At 46.5% G+C, this 22,622-nt stretch overlaps 1 protein-coding gene across 3 annotated transcripts in view; it reads left to right on the plus strand.

Moving 5' to 3' along the window:
• Nucleotides 1-22,622, plus strand: part of PDLIM7 (PDZ and LIM domain 7) — a 204,825-nt gene that overhangs the window by 46,365 nt on the left and 135,838 nt on the right. The window contains exon 1 of one of the 3 annotated variants that reach the window (XM_085618330.1): nt 19,210-19,341. The exons of 1 other annotated variant lie outside the window; for it this stretch is intronic. The gene's annotated coding sequence lies outside the window, so the exon portion shown is untranslated. Of the gene's footprint in view, nt 1-19,209; nt 19,353-22,622 lie in introns of those variants that run through there. One more of the 3 variants, XM_085618329.1, reaches the window with a different exon arrangement.

The raw sequence follows: 22,622 nt of genomic DNA on the forward strand, positions 1-22,622 counted from the left end.
ACTTTCACACACGGCGCCCCCAGGAAGCCAACTTTGTATTCCTTTCCATGAAATGCATTCTCACACTACGGCAGTGAATGTAAAATCCAAATGTAAGGAATAGGCACAGTGGGGACCCAGGGGGTACTGGAACCAGCAAAAAAACCTAAGCCTCTGTAACCAGTTTACAAAGGCATGTTAAAATGCAAATGGTCTTTAAAGACCTGTGAAAAAACACGGGGGTGCCGGAGATAGGAATCCAGACACTGCCCAGCTGAGCCCCCAGCAGCTCAAGTTTCACTGCAGCAGCCCGGGCTGAGACACAGGACGGGGGAAGTGTGGGGGGGGGGGGTCTGAAGCCCTTGGGCCTGGGCAGAAGTGTGACTGGGAAGGCGCGACCCCCTTTGCATCACTCCACGGCCCCCCTGGGGGTCGCGCCCCACAGTTTGAAGACCCCTGGTCTACAGCCTCTGTCTATGACACAAGAATGTGTGAGGGTTTCAAATAGTGGTACAAAAAGGGCAGAAGTGCACTTAGCCAACAACGGAGGATGTCGGGTGAGTAAATGTGGCGTAACGGTCAGAGCTGCTGACTTTGGCTTTGGGGAACCAGGTTCTAGTCTCAGCATCGGCTCAACATCCTGTGATTCTGGGCAAATCACTTAATCTCCCTGTGCCTACTCCAAAAAATAATGTATCCTTGTGTAACGTAACTGGTACACATGTAAAGCACTTCAATACCTTCTGTTCAAGTTCGCACTATATAAAACTGCAAAAAAAGTGTTTAATGCAACATCTGTTGGATGACAGGGATTTTGTCTTTGAAATGGGAGAGGGTGGTTTGAAAATGCAAGAGAGAGTGGGGGGGGTGGGGGGTTTGAAAAAGCAACGGAGAGTGGGTGAAATCTCAAAGGACAGAGGGGATGTGGGGAGGTTGAAAACACAAACAGGGTTGGGAGGGGTGGTTCAAACACAACAGAGGGCAGGGACGCAGAAGAGGGGCTGCTGTCACAAGCACTCACAAATGTAAATATAAAAAGAATACCCTCAGGAGCCTGTGGCCAGTGAAAGGACACTGGCCACAGGAAGCAGTACTTGGTCCAAGCGCCCCAGCATGGATGAAGACTCAGAAGCCCAGAAGGAAGCCGAGGCCAGGAGGAGCAACTGACCAATAGGAAGCAAGCAAACAAGAGTGACGTGGGAAGCAACCAATGGTAACTAAAGGTAAGTAATGGGAATGCTCTAAGCCCGTTTTTAGCTTTTTGTTTTTATTTACAAGCGCAGTGCAAGCGCTGTGCTGGCAAAACCTAATAAACGGTAAAAAAAATATTTTGCTGTACGTTTGGAAAAGTCAGGAGAGTATTTAATGTGGGGCATATTATAAAATCGTTTTCCTCCTGACCGCCTCACTCCAAGTCATCATGGAAACTGCTCCTAATCGTCATGTACAAATCATTGTTGTCAGGTGTGTCAGTGTAGTTAATTTAAAGGAAGCAAGGTAAGACTACAATACCCAGCATGCGTGCGGCTGACATGCAAACACTCAGGACTGAAAACTGTGTCCTTAATGGCATGGAGTGGGATGGTCACCCTATATACAGGTTTGAGTTTCTAAGCTGGGATGTTCAGAGCCCATGCTCTTCTATGCATAGTTTGCAAGTGGATGCATGTGCTGTAGACGCACAGCTCCATTCTGTGCCTTTGTACGGATACAGACAGAGTTCATGGTAAGGCCTCTGTCCCTGGATTATGTGTTGCGGGGCAGTTTTGCAACACCATTAACACGGTCCATCCAGGGCAAAAAATACATTGAGAACTACTGGCTAATGCTACAGGGACCTACTGCAGTTGTTTCCTGGTGCACATGAAAGTGCAAATCGCACAGAAACAGTGCAAATTTGGCTAGAACGTCTGCTATTGCCCTTCTGAAAAGAGGCTTAGGGCACAGGCTCTCTCTGTGCCCAATGAAAGAGCGCACAGACAGGTTCTGGATAACTCATCGGGCAAAACCTATAGAAACAAAACTCTTGCCTCAGGTGCCTGGAAGAGTGAGGATCCAGGTCTTTAAAAACTATACACCACTTCTTGGAGCTTAAGCATTGAAATGTTACCCTGTGCATCAAACAGATATGTACACAATATAGGTTACCGAGGACCACATATATTCTCCTTTGATGGCTGGGAGGCCTGGTAAATGTCCTTCCGCTATCCCAAAAGACCCCAATCGAAGGGTGACCATGTTCTGGACCTTTAGTACATCAGTGCCTTGCTGCCTTTCTTAGATACACGGGACCCAATGAGGGTCCTGTTTCAGAGACTCGTCTAACAACAACCATCTCGCTTGCAAGGTTTTTTGAAACCAGATGAAAAGGTTTGCCTTTTGGGCACTCCCTTCCCCTAGCAAAAGTGTTTTTAAGCTGGTTTTCACTTTCTTGCCCAGTCTCAAGGCCATTAGTGGTGGTGTCGAAAACAGCTGCCATAAATGGACTTCATTCTCACTGGTCATGCGTAGAAAGTAAACTAGGGGCTCACCATGTAGAGCCCATTTTATTAGGTGTGGCCTACAAACAAATGTAGCTGTCTTGCCAGCACATGTATTAAAAAACATAAATAAAAATACAACATTTTACCTGCTCAAATGTGCACATTTGCCTCAAATGGCATTAATTTCAGTGCCCGAGTTGGTTGGCAAACCTGTTACATTGACAATGCTTTTGCTTTCTACTTTCCAATGTTTATCCTATTTTTTTTAACTAGCTCTTCAAATTACAGTAACTCAACGCCAATAATACTGTTTGTTTGTCTGAACAAGAATCATATTTTAATGTGATGCTCATTAAAACTATAAAGTGTTTATATACATGTTCCAAGTACACCTGCCAGCCAGAAAGCATCGGTATTGTTCTATTAAAATTAGATGGTTAATGGTTGAAGTCATATGGCTGCCATGTTCAGGCGGCAGAATGTTTTTTTGTGACATGTGTTTTCAATAAAAAATATAATTGCAACAGCTTGCCAAAGCCAGAACTATTGCCTTGGTCAATGTTTGTCCTGTTAAGGGGAAGTGCCATTTTTAGATCTCACCTGAAACAGAGCATGAACAGTCATTTGCAAGGCATTTTGTTAGCTTAAATGGGACTTAGATTCCACCCATTGCTTACCAATGGTTGCCTTCATCGTCACTCTTATTTGCTGCCTCCTGTTTAGTCAGCTCGTGCTGGTTTCACTGCTTCTTTGAATGTTTCTCCCTCCCCTGGAGCTTGGACCAAGTACTGTTTCCTTTCTCTGAGAGTGTCCTTCCACTGGTCGTGTTTTCTGGCCTAAGCTACTTTTTTCTTCTACTTGCAGTATTCACTTATAGTATATGTGTTTGCAGCATGTCTCCCATTCTCCCCCTGTCCCGCTTCACGTTGTTGCTTGCCACAGCCCCATTCTCCTCCTGTGTTGTTGCCCCGCCATCATTGCGTGCCCATCCACCTTTCACGTTGTTGGTTGACCAGTTCCTCCATGCGATTTGCAGCGCCATCGTTGTTTTTCTCATCCCACTTCCCCCTCTCATGTTTTTGCTTGATCCATTTCCCCCACCTCCACCTCCTATCATTGCTTCCCTCTTCTCCCAGCCCCTCCCCCTGTCGTTGCTTGCCCTGTACCTGCACTCCCTCCATCCTCCATCTATCGTTGATTGCCCCATACCCCAAACTACTTCCTCTACTCCCCGTCCCGCCAGGAAAAAAACGATATGACATGGCCATAGCTGGCCGCGTCATAGAAATGTTTTCCCTAAACGTTCAGCCATGATGCACAGCAGCTGCTGTACTACGTGGCTAAAACACATTGACAAAGTGAATAGCTCTCGTATAGGTAAGACCCATTGGCCTTGCCAATGCCTGTTCACATTGCCGAGATGTGTCTCCTGGATGCTGATCAGCTAATTTCTTGGAATAGTGGCCCAGGACATGGCAGTCACCATTGCACAATTCTTACTTTTCTCTTTACATTGCTCTTGTATAGGTCTCACAGTAGCTTACAGCTGCAGTCATAGCATGCAGGTTCTTAGGTGAAAGAGGTGAGGTTTCGGTTCTTTTTAATGCTTTCAAAGTCTGCCTCTAGGCAACGGCTCAGAGGGAGAGAGTTTCGTAGGGTCATTTCTTGAAAGTGAAGCAACCCGCTTCAAAATATCGTTATCAGTTTAGTTGGTCGCATAGCAACAGTCTCATAAAATCAGTTAGGTGCATGCAGGAGCATAGCTCTGTGTATATGGCACACATGTTTAAATTCTTCTCTCTGCTTTGGAGACAGAGTAGAGGTATCTATCTGTTCAGGTTGATATGGTCCAATCACTTCTGACCCATGGTGAGGTGGGCCACATACTTCTGCACCCTCGAGAACTTATCTAGAGTCTTGGTTGAAAGATCTCCAAAGATGTTTTGGCATTGGTCGATGCCAGAGAGGAGCACTGCAAGGTTTAGGGCAATTTATGATGACAACAACACTAACAGCAGGCTGCCAAGGAGCATGCATGGGAAAGTACGATCTGGCAATGTTTCCAATTGTGTTGAAACTCAAATCACTAGTAAAGGCTCCCAGAGAAATGCAAGTGTTGATAGTCACAGCGGCAGTCAAACAATAGTGGTATCATGCTCACTTCACACAATAGGCATCCATTTTGTGGCTATTTAGGCTTGGCCGGTTTTGTGTCACCCGCTTTCCTATTTCTTTTGTATTATTAGATGAGAGAGTTTATTCAAGAGAAAAGCCACCAGAACAGGAAACGTCTTTCCATCAACTTTCCCTTCTTGCTTGAGAAATTGACAAATAATAGGAACCAATTGCATGCAGGTTGCAACCATGAGTATATTTATGGAGTCAATAAGCTATCAGGGATGGCCTAGCTGGGTAAAGAGACTTCAACTATGCAGAGTACTGATAGGTAATCCTCTTGGATAAACAGGAATTTTCTGGTCACATTTGTTCAAGTCGAGTAGACTGCAAGCAGCAGTGCTTAATTTGAGCGGATGGTTTCAGGTACTCGAAACCAGCACTTAATTGCCAGAACCTGCACTTATGACAGCTGCCTCATGGTGGCACTGTGTGCACAATTTAAAGATGAACAGAAAAACTGTTGTTTGTTAATTCAATATACATTAAAAACAACTAATACCTGCCACCCAAGCCATTCTTAAAGCTTTGGCAGCCTCAAACAGTCTGAATTGTCAATTTGTAGCAGTGTGATGGTTAGTAGTTGTCTAAGGACAGTGGCAGTGTGTGGTGCAAACTGCGGTGGCCTCCTGACGAGGGCTCCAGCACTTATTTTTTTTATAAGTTAAACACTGGCAAGCAGCATTCTGGAAAAGCACAAGTTGTTTAATCGGGGCCTTGAGGAGAGAGCTAATCCACATTATAGAAATCTGAGATGAATGTTAGTATTTATAATAGTAGGCAGCGCAAATCCCTAAAGAATGTTCTATGTAGCATAATCTACACAACTGAAAAACCATACTTGTGGGGAAAGGTTGAGCTGAGGCTCCAAGAAGAGTTCCGACTTGATTTTGAAGACCGGATACTTGACCACAGAGAGGTGGGGATGAAATGGGGTCCACTCCGAAAGGTCAAAACCTCAGACAGCACAGGGTGGAACTGAAACAAGATCTCTATTTTGTTTCCATCCAGCTTAAAGTTGCTTTGATTCATTCAAGTGTCGTCCACCAAGATACAGGATTGAGATTTCTCAGTAGTGGCATCCAGATTGTCTGGAAGCATTACGATATGATGAAATACAAGGTAAAGCCAGGCATCTAAATGCAAGGGTGTTCTGCCTGGAGAGGGGCAACTGATAGTCACTGGTGGGAAAAGAAGACCAGTGCAATGTGATCAAAGTAATAACCCCATCACAATCAGCATGAGAGGTGAATTCATCAATGGCATGACCATCACTGGCTCAGTTCCATTTCCTATGTGAAAGTTAGTGTCCCACCTAATGAAGATGTTTTTTCTCTTCAACAAAATTCTGGAGCTACCCAATCACCACCAGGGCTGGCTCTAGGGCACTGCGAGCCGGGCCACTGCACTGGGTGCTGACTTCAGGGGGCGGCGAGTATGCAAGTTTATTTTGGTTTTTAAAGCATCTGCTGCCGCGTTCGTTGCCTCCAGCAATTTTCAGGCAACAATAAAAATAACAAGATAACTCCATTGGTTAATGTTCTTCCTGGAAAGCGATTGGTGTTTTGTCCAGTTGAGGTTTTGATTGATCATAAAATAGCACAGGGGGTTTATATGCCTGCTGCAGTAAAGGTGTACCTTGTAGATCACAAAGTGCATGTAATGTAAATAAATAGGTCAGTGCGTTACTGCTTTTCTAAGAGACATCCTTTTGTTACTTGCAGTTTATAAGTTAAAATCCTAATATAGAACAGCGAAATATTAACTGTCATCAAAGAACTGCATGCACACTGCAAAGTATACATTAGAGCATATAAATAGATTCTTATTATTAAAGAGAACTCCCCAACTATGGTGTTCTGATTTCAGTCCTGAGTTTGTGCTTCTCCACACCAAGCACTTTATACTGCCTACCAGTGTGGATGTGTCACTCCTACATCTTGGTGTCCTCTGGCCGATGTAACATTTCCTATACACGGATTTACACACAAATAATTGATTGTCTTTGTGTAATGTGTGTGTTACAAAGTGCTATGACACCCTACACTGGTATGAGTGACACTTTACAGCTAATTAAATGCATCTGAAAGAGAGTGGTTATGGAAACTTGAGGGCCACTGTTAAAAGGTGGTGGTGAGGGGATCCGTGTTGGCGGTGGTCGCCACCGACACCACGGATAGGGGGGCGCCTACAAACATTGTTGCACCGGGTGCCAGTAGTGCTTAAGCCGGCCCTGATCACCACTTTCACAAGCCTATGTTGACACAAAGGACAGCTGGCAAATGTGACGAACGTTTGAAGGTAACCGTGCATTCAAGGTAGGCTTTTTCAGTAATGAAGCTCGTGCTGCCACCTACTAGGATTTTTGGACAAATCCGGATGTTATTACTAGGTTTGAGGATCACAGTTGGCGAAGCTGCACAGTTGTCTTGTACGGAGCAAGTTGGGTGACTGTTATGACTCACTTTGAAACAGGTTTCTTCTTGTTCAGTCGTGGTAAGACGATAATCTAATATTGAAGTAACAGACTTCATAAATCGACTCTAGTGCAGGATGGAGACCACTCGAAAAGGACAAGTCCATAAAGCACACTAAAAACTTGGGTTGAGGGTTTTTCTGAAACAGAATATTCTCCTCCAGCCTCAGATTTGTTGGAAGTTCATTGCACAACTTAGCACATGACTACAGGGGAAAGCCATGCCTGCAGAATTTATCCTATTAACAACATGCATTGGGCTCAGATTCCAAGAGCTCGGTCTTAATGCTTTGTTTTATGAAGTTTGAGCATTTTCCAGCCTCCCAGTTCCTTGAATTTAGCTCTAGTATTGACCAGAAGCAAATGCATGTCCTTTATTTGATGAGTTTTACATAGCGCTGGTTAGACCCAGAGGTATCAGAGCGCTTTACAAGAGGTTACATTGTTGAAAGTACATTAGTTACAAGTTGCACATTATTCCAAGAGTAAACATATGAGAGAAAACAAGAGGTTATACAATAATATGAGTTATTAGCGTGTAAAATAGCCAGGCGAACATGTCTTAACGGGTAAAGTAGGGTAGGGGGAATGGTGAACAGGAGGGAGGGATGCAGATTGAGTCAGGCGGAAAGTCAAAGAATCAAGGAAGGAGGAGGTTGGGGAGGGAAGGAGACACAACAGGGAGACGGAGAAAGCAATGTCAAATGTCCGGCTGGGTAGGTGACGGCCAAGGGGGTGAACCTGAGCCAGACTCCTCTATAGCTGCATAGGACAGCTCCACCGGGCAATTGACCAAGGTTGCTCAGGCTCCGTGTTAATAACAAACAGTTATTCTGGTGGGAATGGAGTCCAGCAGCAGGCTCAACAGACGATAGTACATCAGTGGGATCTCAAATTCGCAGTCCACGGTCCGGATCAGTGTCATCGAAAAAAAAAAAAAACATCTGCGGCCAGTTTCACTGTCTGCACCGGAGCATCATAGGTCTGAAGGGGGTGTTTCGCACTGGCAAACATTATTGAAAGGAGGAGTTAAGCGTCCAGAGGGGAGGTCGACTGGAAGAACTAGAACAGGATTGGCAATACCAAGGCGTTTACCAGTAGCCCAGAGCAATCAAAGCAACCGGTCAAAGTCACCCAGATGGTGGACCCAGATCACAGACCCCGTGTAACTGGCTGAGTTCGGTTATCAGGCGGTAGAATAGCGTTGGCCCCCACCCGCATGCCAAAGTGGCTGGGGGCAGCACCGCTGTGAGCACTCCGCTCCAGGCACCAAGATCCAGGGTGGGGCCCAGAGGCCCCCGCAGTCCAGCCCGACCAGATCGTCTCACATGGTTCAGCGGGCTTGTCCTTCCTCCAGATCAGCAGGCATGTCCTTCCTCCAGATTGCTAATAATCTGTACCAAAGTTCTAAGAAGGAGGGCAATATCATGGTTTACTTTTTGTGCCCACTGTTGCACTTGAAATTAGGTTCCTGCAAGGAGTTCCTCGCTCTTTCTTAAGGTAGGGAAGAGTTGGATTGGGTCACATTCTTCTGGTGGAGGAAGGAACTTTTCATAATTTGTCAGTGTCTGACACCTCCGCTCAACAATGTGGAGGATACCACAATGGCAGCTGGCATGTCCTGGGGGTGGTAGGGCGGTGGGACATAAAAAACAAATGATAATAATGAAATTAAAAGCTCGACACAACTTCTCCTCCTCGATGGTCTTCTTTCCTCGAGGCAGGCAGGGAGGTTCCAAACTTCCTTCCCCATTCACTCACCAGCATGAAGCAGTGCTAGGATTTGTTGGGAGCGGCCTCACTCTGTGCTCCACAGAGCTCTGGGGTTTTGGCTTTCTCTAACCTAGCTGTCTTAAAACAGCTGGGATAGAGAGGTTTAAAGTGTGCATGTGTGCTGGCCGTTGCAAGACCGCATGCCAAAAAGACATGCGCACTTTAAACTGAAAGTGCCCTGCTCTCTCTGCTGCTGTCATTCTGCAGCAGCCCCGCCCCTCACCTGAAACTCTGTTCGGGGCGGGGTGAAGAACAAAAAAATAGTAATGAATTGACTTGATTACCATTTTATTTTTCTCTCTGGGGGCGTTTCAGTGGGGTGAAGCTCCTCCACTCAAACTGAGGAGCCTCCCTGGGATACCAACGTTCTGGATAAACTTCAAGGGCAGTCTTCCCCCCCTCACACTAACTTTGGCTGATACTTGTTCAGATCTTGTATCTGATAAAAGCACTTCTCTTACCACTTCCTTCTTCCTAGGCTGAGTTACCCACTTAAGTCACTCCTGTCACTTAGCTTGGGAATACTACACTTTCACACTTTATATCGAACGGCCAGTTTCCTCTGTTCAGTGAGTCATAGCTATCCTTAAATGTTTTTGATGGTCATAATCTGGGGATGACGTTCCATCTTCATGCTTATTAAAGCTCTAACGTTTTGAAGAGTGGGATGCGTTCCTGGTCAATGAATCATGTTATGAAATAACAGAAACAAAACTCTTCTGTACCAGTGTTACCCTTACCCGTGTTATAGTGAACATGTGTTCACTTTTCTGACTGCCCTCTGACATACCAGGACCCAATCCTCTGTTGTAATACTTGATGAGAGAAGTATTCTCTCCATGTCAACTTAACTTATATTGTTTTTTTTTTACCATTTCCTGACTATAAGCCTTAAAGGTATTTATGTTCTTTTGTTGGGGTTGGGCTTGACCTGGGAAGACATGTTTACACTGACCGTCTAGAAACCATCTCTGATGAACACCAAGCAATGGACCAGTGTTAGGGGTTCCCATAGTCTCTGAAGACCTGGCATGGTGCTAGGATGATGGCGATATCGATGGAAGTCGACTGTTGTGGTCCACAACTACATAGTTGAGAAGCTGTGATAACCTGTGGTCTGTTGCATATCTAGGGAACAACCAGAATTTTTCTGGCTGTGAGTGTTTTAGCTGTTGTTGGGTAGCACCTCTGTTGCTGCCGTAGATGACACCTGTGTAACCAATTAAACCCAGAAAATTCATCTGTTAAGACCAGGGGGTAGTGCAATGAGTCAAGCGACCCAAAGAAATTAGCTTCCATAGATTTCCTCACTGCATCTGGCAGATCTGATAACTATAGTGGTTCTGGTTTGTGGCTGTTTGGCGACCTATCTTTACAGTGTTTTCAGCCATACTGTCCAACACTGGGAACTATGCATTTCCTCTTAATTATTTTTTGCGACAGTAAAGCCTCAGTGGCGCTTGTGCACAAGTTCAGTTATCCTTTGTCATATATATATTGGCATTACGATACACATTCCAAGGAAAATAACCCTGTCATTTGTTAATGACAGTCCTCCATTCACCGGGTTAAAATAATTTCAGTTTCTCCACGTTAAACACCTTCAGGATAATTTATAGTGTCAGTGACATACCATACCAATTACTGTCTCTGTTGTAAGGTGACTTTTCACACTTCCAGTAATTTGCTGTCTGTTCTGCAATATTTACTATTGCCTTTCCTTTGCCAATTGTTGCACTACAGAGTTTAGATATTTTTTGGCTATTGATTGTCTGATTTTGGGTCAAAGAACGGGGTGTCTGGACATGTAAGCAACAGGGTTCTATTCTTTCTGGGGCTGGTGGATAATTTTGAAGTTGTATTCTAGTAGTATTATTCCCACCACTCAATGTGAGAGGGGATCTAAGTCTTCAGGTTGCCTTAACTGGACAGGGAGACAAAAACAAGGTGATGGAGGGAATGCTTAAGTTAATCTCAGCCACTGGCGATCGCTTGGGCTGCATCCCAATCCACTGTTTTTCGTCCATCATGCCACCTTCTGGGTCCTCAATTACTTGTGTTCCATTTCAGGGAGGACCTGGTCTGGCAGTTTGGGCTGGGCTATTCCCGTTGGAGCAGGTTCAAGGCTGATTTGCATATGGCTAGGTCCACACTTAGGTGGCATGGTGCTGAAAATAATGATGGACTGGGATGCAGGCAGAGTAATTACCAGTGGATGAGATTAATTCAAGCATTACATCATCACTTTTGTTGCATACTTACCTGAACAAGGAAGCCTAATGCTGTGTTACCATTGCGAGACACTATCCTTGTGGGAACGTGTAGTGGTATAGGCATGTCCATACAACAGCTAGTCTTTCTTTTAGGGCTACGAGTGTGCATGCCACACATCCCTGATACTTCAGCTGGCATATGATGTGACTCACATATGGATTCTCATCTTGGTTGAGTTGACTTAAGATGGCATCCAACCCCACCGGCATGGCATCAACTGTGACTCTGTTTGGCAGAGGCCACATCTTCATTTATCCTCTGAAAGACCACTGGTTACTCACATGTCCACTCAAATACTCTCCCCTGTGTGGCCAGCTCCTTGAGTAGCACACTCATAATGATAAAATACTTCTATATGAAAAATAGTTGGTCATGCCTAAAAATGATTATGTATCATTCACGATTTTTGGCAGTGTTACATTTGCAAGTGCCAAACGCTGTTTTTAAACCTTCTTTCAAGAAGATGTGACCAATAATTTAAATTCTTGAACTCACACTTAGAGTGAATCCTGCTTTCTGGACACTTTACATACTTTGTTTAGGATCTGTTCACATTCCAATTTGTTCTTCAAAATACTTGCAGGCCACTGCTGTAATTAATGCCTTCTGGAACAGCAAATTATAATTCCGATCATCTCTTTCAGTGGCATACTATACTCCAAAATTGAGGCATTGGCCTTTCTGCATCCGCTGGGGGGTGGATGGATGTGATTAACCCTTATCTGCCCCTGCCTGAAGGGGGCAGAAAGTGGACTATACACCAGAGAAAGTTATGTTTGTAAAACCAAATATAGGGGTGGGGAGTGTTTACCATGAGCATGGTTGGGCCCACACCCCCTAAACAGAGCAGAGAGTCTGCCTGCCCCTTTGAGGTGGCAGATGGGGTGATTACCCTGAATCTGCCCCCCCCAGAGGTTGCAGAAAGCCTACTAGACAGCAGGGCATTTTAGGGGTCGGGCTGCCCACAATCGGCATGGTCATGCCCCTATCCATAAATAAGTGTGCCGGCAGTTTTTCTGCCACCCCTGGGGGGACAGATGCGGGTGGCAGAAAGCCCACTCGACCCTATGGAACTTTTGTTTTTAATATAGGGGTGAGCCCTGCCCACCATAGGCCTAGCTATATCCCTACCCCAAAAATAAAGCAGGCAGTCTTTCTGATCTCCTTGAGGGTGGATGGGGGCGATTACTCCCAGTCTACCCTTCTGTAGGTGAGAAAACTCAACAGATACTAGGCACTGCATTTAGACAATATTTTTTGAGGGGGAGCTGCCCCCTTTGGGAATGGGTCCGTGTTACCTCCCACCCTGGGCCCCAATAGACTCTCTGCCACTCCTGGGGGGTGGATAGGGTATTTACCTGAAATGAGGTGGCCTGCCAGGGCATCGAGCCATACCCAGTGGGGACAATAGTGTATTTCTGCCCCCCTGGGGCAGATAGAAGGCTTGTTCCAATAGGTGGGGTAGAAAATCCACCTGACACCATGGATTTTGTCTTTAGGGCAAAACAAAGTGCTGCAGCTGTTGCACTCTGATATTGGCCACACCCCCAACCCAAAAGTGGTGAACCAGTCTTCCCCCCCAACCCCGGGGCAAACAGGAGGTGTGTCCATAATGTGCCCCAGGGGGACAGAAATCCCACTGATCAACGGATCAAACCGGGGTCAATCACAGTCCCCTCACAAGGACTCCCATTGACCTTGGTTGGATCCGTCCTGTCGCAGGTACTTGCCCCAACCACACAAGTGGCCCAGCATTTTTATTGGCACTAGTGGGGCAACACTAGATGGTAGTTTGTGGCTCACTGCAGATTTCAGAACTATCTGGCACATAAATGTTAGGAAAATGTGTGTTTTTTTCAAAGTTTGTCATTTGACAAAGATTTCCGGGTAAAATTAGCTTGTGAGACCCATGCAAGTCACTCCACTCTGGATACCCCCAGCGCTCTAGTTTTTAGTAGTGTGCAAGCTTGCTAGGTTTCCTTAATTGCTGGCTGAGCTAGGGCCCAAAATCCAACCTTCCCACTTTGCAGAAAAAGGGTCCGATTTGAGTACAAAAATGTGATGCATCCATGTTGCGTTTTGTGACGTTTTCTGTCGTGGACACTAGGCCTTCCCACAAAAGTGAAGTACTATTTTTATCTGAATACTTAGGGGATTTGTTGGTGTAAGGAAGTTTGTGGCTCCTCCCAGATTCTGGAACTTTCCATCACGGAAACATGAGGAACATTTGTTTTTTTCAGTCAAAGCTTGAGGTTTGCAACGGATTCTGGGTAAAAAGAAACCTGGTAAAAGCCACATAAGTCTGCCCACCCTGGATTCCCCAGGTGTCTAGGTTTCAAAAAAGTATGAGTTTGATATGTTTCTCTATGTGCCAGCTGAGCTAGGACCCAAAATCCACAGCTATCCACTTTGCAAAAATACAGTTTTTATCGGGAGACTTAGGGGAATGCTGGGTACAAGGAAGTTTGTGGTTCCCCACAGATTCCAGAACTTTCCATCACATAAATGTAAGAAACATTTAGGATTTATAGTTTGCAAGGGATTATGGGTACAAAAAAACTGGTAAGAGCCGTGCAAGACACCCCAGCCTTGATTCACCCAGGTGTCTAGTTTTCAAAAATGTGCACATTTACTAGGTTTCCCAATGTGCCGGCTGAGTTAGGGCCCAAAATCCACAGCTATCCAGTTTGCAAAAAAGGGCCAATTGAATGGAACAATGTGATGTATCCATGTTGCGTTTTGAGCCATTTCTTGTCCTGGTTACTAGGCCTATCCACCCAAGTTCTGTACAGTGTTTATCAGAAGACATGTGGGAGCATTGAAAAGTAGAACATTTGCTATTACCAATTGGATTTCACTGCCTTTGTGCCTTCCAAAAATAAGTCAGTGTGTAAGAAAAAAGACATTTTGGAAATCTAAATCATGATAGTATGGCTACCTACAAATTTAGAGATGTAGAAATAACCACTGCTCCTAAACTCCATATCCTATGCCCATTTCAGAAATACATAGGCTTCCTTGAGACCCTTTTTTCACTCGTCATATTTCACCATATGAATTGGTCTACACTCGGTGCACAATGAAAAACCATTCTACGGTTCAGCCAATTGCTGGCTCTGGGTACCTTGGATTCTTGGTGAACTTACAAACCCTATATTTTCCCACAATCAGAAGGGTTTAGCAACATAATAGTATATTGCTTTTGTAATATGGCCATCGTGACAAGAAGTTACAGATGAAAATGTCATAAATGGCCGTTGTTTTCCTACTCCTTTTCAAGATTTCTTTAATTCAATACAATTCTTTGGGAAAACCTTGAGGGAGCTACACATTTGACCAACGCTGAATTTTGAATTTTGTTTACCTTTCTGAAGTCTTTAAGTTTCCTGGATCACCTGTGGATTACACACTTTTTTCAACCACAAACTGGAAGTAGATTGAGAGGACAAAAAAATAGGAAAAATGTCCTACCTCTTTGAAAAATTCCACAATTGTGATACAAAAATATTGATTTTTGTATTCAGCTTTGCATGTTCTTGAAAGCTGGGAAGATGGGGACTTTAACACACCAAATCATTCATTAATGCCATTTTTAGGAAAACAACCAGACACTTTTATCCGGAGCACTTTTTTCCTATTTTTCCTAGAAAACTCAAAATGTAGCTATATTTTTCTCTCTTCCCTCCAGGGGAATCCACAACCCACTGGGTAGCTTTAGAATCCCCAGGATGTCAGAAAAACAGGACATAATTTTCCCATGGATACCTTATGTGGAAAAAATGTTATGGAGCCCTATGCGCCAACTACCCAAAATAGCCGAATAAGGGTTCAGCACTCGCGGGGGAGGGGGCAACAGCAGTTAAGGGGTTAATACTAGGCCCGGGCGGACTTATACATCCGCTCGTGAAATTTGGGGAACGCGCGCGGAGTTCCTGCCAATTTCCACCAATCAGTGTGTGGCAGAATTTTTCTGCCGTCCACGCCTCGCGATGCTTACATGAAGAATATGAGGCTCCACAAAGCGTGCTTCTTAGCATGAGCGAGATTTGCCGGTCGCTGGTACAATTTTCGATCGCCATTGAGCCTTCTGGTGTGATTTTATAATACTGGTGGACACAAGCGGTCGCAGTCATAGAGGGCTGCCATTCGAGTAGATATGATGCTGCCCAACTAGATTTTCTACTCTACCAAATCACCTTGAATGACTGTGTGCTCCTGTGCAACGCATGGTGCAGTTTGCACTGATTTTCAGTGCTGCTTGCGCTACCGGTGCTAAATTGCAGCGCGAGCTGCATATTTTCCACCTGTTGGCAGAGTTCCACGGAATCTTGCAGAGTTTTTCTGCAACGCCGTAGGATTCCACGGAGTGTAACTCTGTGAGTTTTGCCCACCCCTAATGGTGTTTTCCAGCAGGCAGGTGTATATAGAAGAGATATGGAAACCCTTTTCAGTTGTAATGCACATCAAAGGAAAACATGATTCATATTGGTGCTATAAAAAGTTATAGAATTGACTTTGTATTAATGTATTCTGAAAACATAGTTCAAACACACAAGGCTGACCATAAAAAATGTAATGAATGGGGGAAAAAACACTGGCAAAGAAAGTAAAGTATAGGTCAAGCAGCAATCCTTTTTAGGTGGATGGGCATGTGAGCAGGCAAAATACTCTCATTCACAGTGCATGAGAGACAATGGTTCAAATGGACAGTCCCACTGGCCCACGTTGAACATGCTGTGGTGGTTGGAAGAAAATGTGAATGACAGTTGAACAGACCAATGGATGAAGAGGGCTGCCCCAAAGGCCCTCGAGATATGTATATATGTGTGTACATTTTTTATTTATGAATTTGATTACACGAGGTTGGCGAAACAGATAAAGATATCTCTATGCCGACCTAAACTTTGGAGGTTTCTCTAAACCGGTCTTTGTAGGAGGAGTAGGATTAGTACAATGATCTTTACAGGTAGATAATCGGCAAACAACCACACTGCCCCTCTTCCTCATTCAGGTCCTAATCTATGAAGGCATACCAATCCGTAAGAATGATGTTGATTCAAAACACGAATGATGTTGATTCGAAACACAGATATGCTAAGAAGAATAGCCCATCAACATAGCCCAGTAAAACAGACTCACAGCACAATTTAGGACCTGGACCGTGTTAATAAATATTCCAGGAGCTTCCCAAGTAGCAGCCTAGCAAATATCAACCCTAAAATAACCCTGGTCACTGCCTAAAAGGCAGCAGCATCCGTCATGAATCAACCCTGCACAGAAATGGGGAGAGGATTCCCAGACCATCCATAGGCCAGTGAAATAGCTGTCCTAATCCAGCAGAAGAGAGTACTGCAGAGGGTTATGACCATGGTGCCCACACCCAAAAGTTAGAAAGAGACCATCTGAACACTGAATATATGCAGGGCTGGTCAGGTGGAGACAGGAGACTTATTCAACTTCCATTCATTTCCATTGAGGAGAGAGGATACAAGTAGTGAGAATAAAGTTTTGATGAAATTGAAAGTAAGACAACCTTAGGCGAGATGCAAAACCAGATCCTCGAGGAGGAACCAGAAAAATGAAAGAGATGAAAGAAAAGGCCCAAGTTTCCCAAGCTTGCGAGCAGACTTGATAGCCACCAGGAACATATCCGTGACAAACAGCCTTTTACTGGAAGAATCTTTTATGGTCTCAAAAAGAATGTGCTGCTGGGGCTTACGGAGAGGAGGTCGATCTCAAGAAGGAACCAAGGACTTAATCCAAGGCGGAGCAAGCTAAAAAAAAATCCCAAAGAAGGTGAGACGTTGATGCCTCCACGTGATTAAATCCCCACAAGCGGCCCAGAGAACAGCCAGTCGACACTGCCGTCAAGACCCTGCCAGTACCAGTGGGAATCTATTCTTGAGGAAATCATGAAATCTCACAGTATTGAATGGATGAGGAATCAAACTACAGGTAGAAAAACACATACCAAAGGTTTCCCGTCATGATTAGAAGACTTGAGGTCGGTGGACCTTTGAGTTTGTTGGATGGCCAAGACACCATAGCTGGATCCCCCAAACTGCAAGATCTAATTGTTTATAAACCAGACAGTCGAGCGGAAGTGGAGAAAAAGCATGAGAAGCTGCTTAACACCCGAGTTGGACGGGACACGTGAAAGAGCCCATTTCAAACAAACAAAAAGATCACATTGGAGGCTAACCTCAAGCACCCAAAACATCTCTCTCCTGACCTGGAGCAGGACCCTCTCTCTGGGAAAAAGATGGAAAGGCAAACAGAAGAAGGTAAGCCAAGAGGGTGACAGAGCATCCACCCCCACTGCTCAAGTATCCTTCTTCCACAAAGAGATCAAGCCGGGCCCAGTGGAATTGGTAACCAAGCTGCAGGAACATTTACACCTTCAGCGTAATCTCCATCAAAGAAGGGAAGTCAACAGTGTTGGGAAGCATATAAAGAGTAGCTGGGTTGTCTTAGGAGCACCGCAGAGAGTTGAGTGGATCATGGGGTATCACAGGCAATGAAATGCAGCTTCTGCATAGCAGAGTGACACCAGACCCCAACCCACCCCAGAGGGAAGACCCAGTGGAATGAGAGCACCCCAACCCACCCAAGAGGGAAGCATCCTGTGGACTAAGAGCACCCCAACCCACCCAAGAGAGAAGATCCAGTGGAATGAGAGCACGCCAACCCACCCAAGAGAGAAGATCCAGTGGAATGAGAGCACACCAACCCACCCCAGAGAGAAGATCCAGTGGAATGAGAGCACGCCAACCCACCCAAGAGAGAAGAATCCCGTGGAATGAGAGCACGCCAACCCACCCAAGAGAGAAGATCCAGTGGAACGAGAGCACGCCAACCCACCCAAGAGAGAAGATCCAGTGGAATGAGAGCACACCAACCCACCCAAGAGAGAAGATCCAGTGGAATGAGAGCACGCCAACCCACCCCAGAGAGAAGATCCAGTGGAATGAGAGCACGCCAACCCACCCAAGAGAGAAGATCCAGTGGAATGAGAGCACTCCAACCCACCCAAGAGGGAAGAATCCCGTGGAATGAGAGCACGCCAACCCACCCAAGAGAGAAGATCCAGTGGAATGAGAGCACGCCAACCCACCCAAGAGAGAAGATCCAGTGGAACAAGAGCACGCCAACCCACCCAAGAGGGAAGAATCCCGTGGAATGAGAGCACGCCAACCCACCCAAGAGAGAAGATCCAGTGGAATGAGAGCACGCCAACCCACCCAAGAGAGAAGATCCAGTGGAATGAGAGCACGCCAACCCACCCAAGAGGGAAGAATCCCGTGGACTGAGAGGCCACCAGTATCCCCATGTGGGACTGCAGGCAGGATGAGCGGGACTCTTTAAAGCAGGGTCCCCCAAACAGAATGAGTCAAAAAGAAGTAACCATTAATGTCCCCAATGTATCATCTCCATGGGCGGGTTCTACAGCAGCCAGGCACATGCCTCAGTGACAGTCAGGAAAACAGGAAGTGCTTCCTAGAGGTGACCTTGTTATTCCTTCATTTGAAGAGAGGAAAGTTTTTTTTTTTTAAAGTCCTAGGAATAAGGACGGAGTGGCGGGGACTCGGTGAGCTGTCACCAGAGATAGGCTCAGCTCAAGAATTAGATTAAGGAAAATTAAGGAAATGGAAGCAATCCGATCAGAAGTAGCTTTGTAATGCACGGTCGAGTGGACAGGTTAAGTGCTGCCTCCTTTCCTCCACCCGCTTCCTTTTCTCCCATTTCCTCCCCTCTGCCTTTTCCTTCCTCCCCAATTGCCCTCTCTCTGGCATTTTCTCCCTTTTCCCCGTCTCCACCTTTCCCCATCACTCTTTTCCCTAACTTCTCCCATCTCCTTTGTCAGTTTACCTCCCGTCATCCTCCTAGTCTCCCGTACCCCCAACCCCACACATCACCGGGCTCTCCCCGCCTACTTCCCCTCGGTGGTCTCCTGGTTCCTCCCTCTGCCCCAGTCCCCTTCCTACTCTCTTCCCGGCCCCCTCCCTCCCCCCTCTGGTAATGCGGGTGCAGGGAATGTTTACCCTATGCTGACGTGTGCCCCCCGCCTCTCTTGGCTGCCGCCGGGCGGCTCTCCTTACACTCCTTATATAGTCTCCTGGTTCTGGCGAGCGGCGCCGCTCCCTCCGCCGGCACTTCGTGTGCTCTGCAGCAGAAGATCAGGTACGTTGCCGGTGAGCTCATGTGAGCGCGAGACCCGGAGGATATGGGGATGAGTCGGGGGGCGGGGTGCAAGGAGTTATCGGTAGAAGGGGGCAGCCGGGGGGAGGTGGGCACCGCTGCGAGAGGGAAAACGTAACTTTGACAGTGTGTGAGTGCTAGGGGCACTGCTGATGCCGCAGTCAGTGGGTGAGGGGGGCTGCCAGCAAGAGGGACTGGTCAGTGTTTGACGGGTGCCTTGGTGATTGGGGGCGCTGGGGGGGGGGGGGGGGGAGGGGGCGAGGGTGTGAGCAGGTACCGGGGATTCCAGGCAAACTTTCAGAAGTTTGTTAACTTTGTCGCCCAAGCCCCCGCCGTAATTTGTCATAGTGATGGGGTAGGTAAGGGACACTACGTGTGTTAGAGGCGACCCGGGCGCCGAGAGGGGCGAGAGCCCTGTGAAACGGGCAGTGCAAGCCCTGTACCCGGAGGCGGCGCCCTGTCTTGGGCAGAATTCCTGGAGGGGATTTGGGACTTGCGGTTGTCATTTCCGGTTTCCTCCGCGCTGGAGTGGGGGGGGGGTTGACTTAAACTTTGGTACAGACGCAACATCTAGGACACCGGGCGGGCGCTGTGTTTGTGTGGGAGGGAGGGGTGCCCCCGTTCCTGTGGATCGCCCGGGTCCGCCCCGGCCCCCTGTGTAGAGCTGCTGTCGGGCGTCTGTCGAATTAAGAGTTAACGTCATGTACACATGCCTTGTCATTACAGTGCACTATAGTAGCGTGCTGCGGGCAAGAATATATATATAGAAATATATATGTATTGTGAATCTCTGACCACGCATGTATTTCCCCTGTATTCGTTAGACATCATATACTCAGAGGAAGGGCAGCACCTGGTTTTAACCTATGGTGCCCATATGTCTCCCATAGTCGTTATGATCCGGGCAGCGTCAGCCTCACTTACATTTATTTTTGTAGAGTTTGACTTTTTTCTCTGTCTCACAGTTTTTGTGCCAGTTGCCCTTTCAAACCCTGGCCTGCAGACTTCCAGTAGCTGTCCCGGTGAATGCCTCCTGGGGGTGTCATTCATTTGTTGACCTCTCGAAACGCTTGAAGTTGAGGGGTACGGGGTGTCATTCTGCCCGTCTTTCATTCTGCCCGTCTGTCAGAGCCTCAGCATCTCTTTGGCCACAAGGTAAACAAGGAAAACGCCGTGTAAGTGGTAAACAACAGCCATTATTAGGATGCACAGGGCTCCTCATACGCTTGAGCCCCGTTCGGTAGTAAAAGACAGCAATAATTGGGGTCAGGGAGTCCCCCAGAGCCCCGGTGCCACTGCACCTGCTGCGTTCATGATAGCTGCGCTGGGACTGTCATTCCTACCTTATAGCGCCCTGTCTTTTGTAGTGTAACGTGTGTGTGTTGGGCGCCCCCTGCAGGATGTCAGCCCTCTCTCGGGGCTGGGGTTAATGCGGTTGTGGTTCCCCTGCCTCTGTGTTATGCCAGCCTTCCCCTCCTGCTGGGAAGGGGCGGGTATCTGTCGTGTACCATCTATCGTCCATGCCGCCTGCGTGTCTTAGGGTTCACCAGTGGTGGGTGTGTCCTCTTTCTGTCACTTGGGTGATATTCATGCGCCTTGTGGCCTAACTTAACCTCTAACCTCTGAACTTTTATAGCTTTTACTACCTCCGACGAGACGCTGAAGCGCTGTATGGCAGGTAGCACCCTGCTCCAGAACCCAAAGCTAGTTTTTAATAACGGTAGTTATTCATTATTGTTTTATGTTGCTGGTATTTGGGTTAATTTTGTGTTATGATGATTTTTTGGGTGTGTCGCGACCCACAGTTTGTGAAACACTGCCCTAGATCTCCAGTCGGAGTTGGTGGAAGGCCTGCCGTGATAGCAGGCCTAGCCGTGGTAGGAGGCCCTGCTGTGGTGCAAGCCCTGGGGCCATAGTGTGCCTCTTCCCACTCCATATTGGGTGACGTAGTCCTGCTGAACAAGATTGTGATCCTAAAGCTTGTTGGAACAGTGCATCATTCAGGCCATTCTTGAGGGAAAAGTACCTCCTTTGAGATTTCACGGGAGGGTCTGCCGGATTCCATAGAACTTTGATGGTCTTGACTCTATGTTTGACCTGTTTGAGTCGGGTCTTTGTGTGGAACCAGAAGTTGCTGGAGCATGGATTTCTTGAAGGGCGGTTGTGGGGTACTAGGATCTGGTGGAGGGTTGATCCTTTTCTCCACCAAGCTTTGTGCCTGGTGCTCAGCAACTTGAAATCTATCCTGTGATCAGAAACATTAGTCAACCTGTGAGGTGATCTAATGTCTTTTGCATCTCTGGGCAAACTCCGGCTGCATAGATTCTGAATTCTCTGCTATTTTTCCGCCCAGTTCTTGGGTAGGACCTTATGAACAATATTACAGTAATCTAATGCGAGTGACCTGGTGATTTCTACTGGGTGAACCTCATGCAGGAGCACCCTTTTCAGCGTGTTCGCGAGTTATAAGACAGCCCCCTACACAATGACTTTAGCCTCAGGTGTGATAGCGAGATCCCACCTTATTAAGGCACAATGGGTTCTCGCCTTTTACTGCTGTCACTGTACTAATCAAACAGAAGGAGGCTTCCGTTTACCCATTCTTAAACCCGAATGGGCATTTTTGATCTTTTCTCTCATTCAGTAGAATATGTAGATGAAGCGGTCTGTGATGTATCCATGTTTGCCCTGGCGGTAGATCGGGACATTACCATCTCTATGTTTTCAGCTACAGGTTGGAGGGAGGGTCATTAACCTTGGCTAGAGGGCCTCGAAGCGTTTTGACAACGGACAGTTATGCACCTCGGGGAGGCCACACTTTACGCTCTTGCGATATGAGAAGATAGTGCCCATCTGTATTTTTGTGTGTTTGGTTTGGAATTATCTATACAAGTAGTTTGGTAGGGTTGAGTTGGCTACACTATCATACGCAGTGCAGGAGGATCCTTTCTCCAGGGACTTCCTTGTCTTGCCAAGACTTGCTCCCTCACTGATGTTGGGCATCAGGATGAGACCTAAACACCTGAATGTCCATCATTTGCTCTCAATCCCCTGGGGTCTGACAAAATGGGATTCGGTTTACCCTATATCACCCAAGGATCCTTCTCTAAAGCATGTGCTTTAAGATAGCCTCTCAACCTCTGCTACTTAGGTCTCATTTTCTTTATGAGAAAGGATGAAAACACGTCCAGGTGGATGAAATCCATTTGGGATGCCATCATGGCTTTTTTGTTTTTACATTTTTTAATCCCACTCACAAATAA

Source organism: Triturus cristatus, chromosome 7 (genome assembly GCF_964204655.1).
Source record: "Triturus cristatus chromosome 7, aTriCri1.1, whole genome shotgun sequence".
Taxonomy (NCBI): domain Eukaryota; kingdom Metazoa; phylum Chordata; class Amphibia; order Caudata; family Salamandridae; genus Triturus; species Triturus cristatus.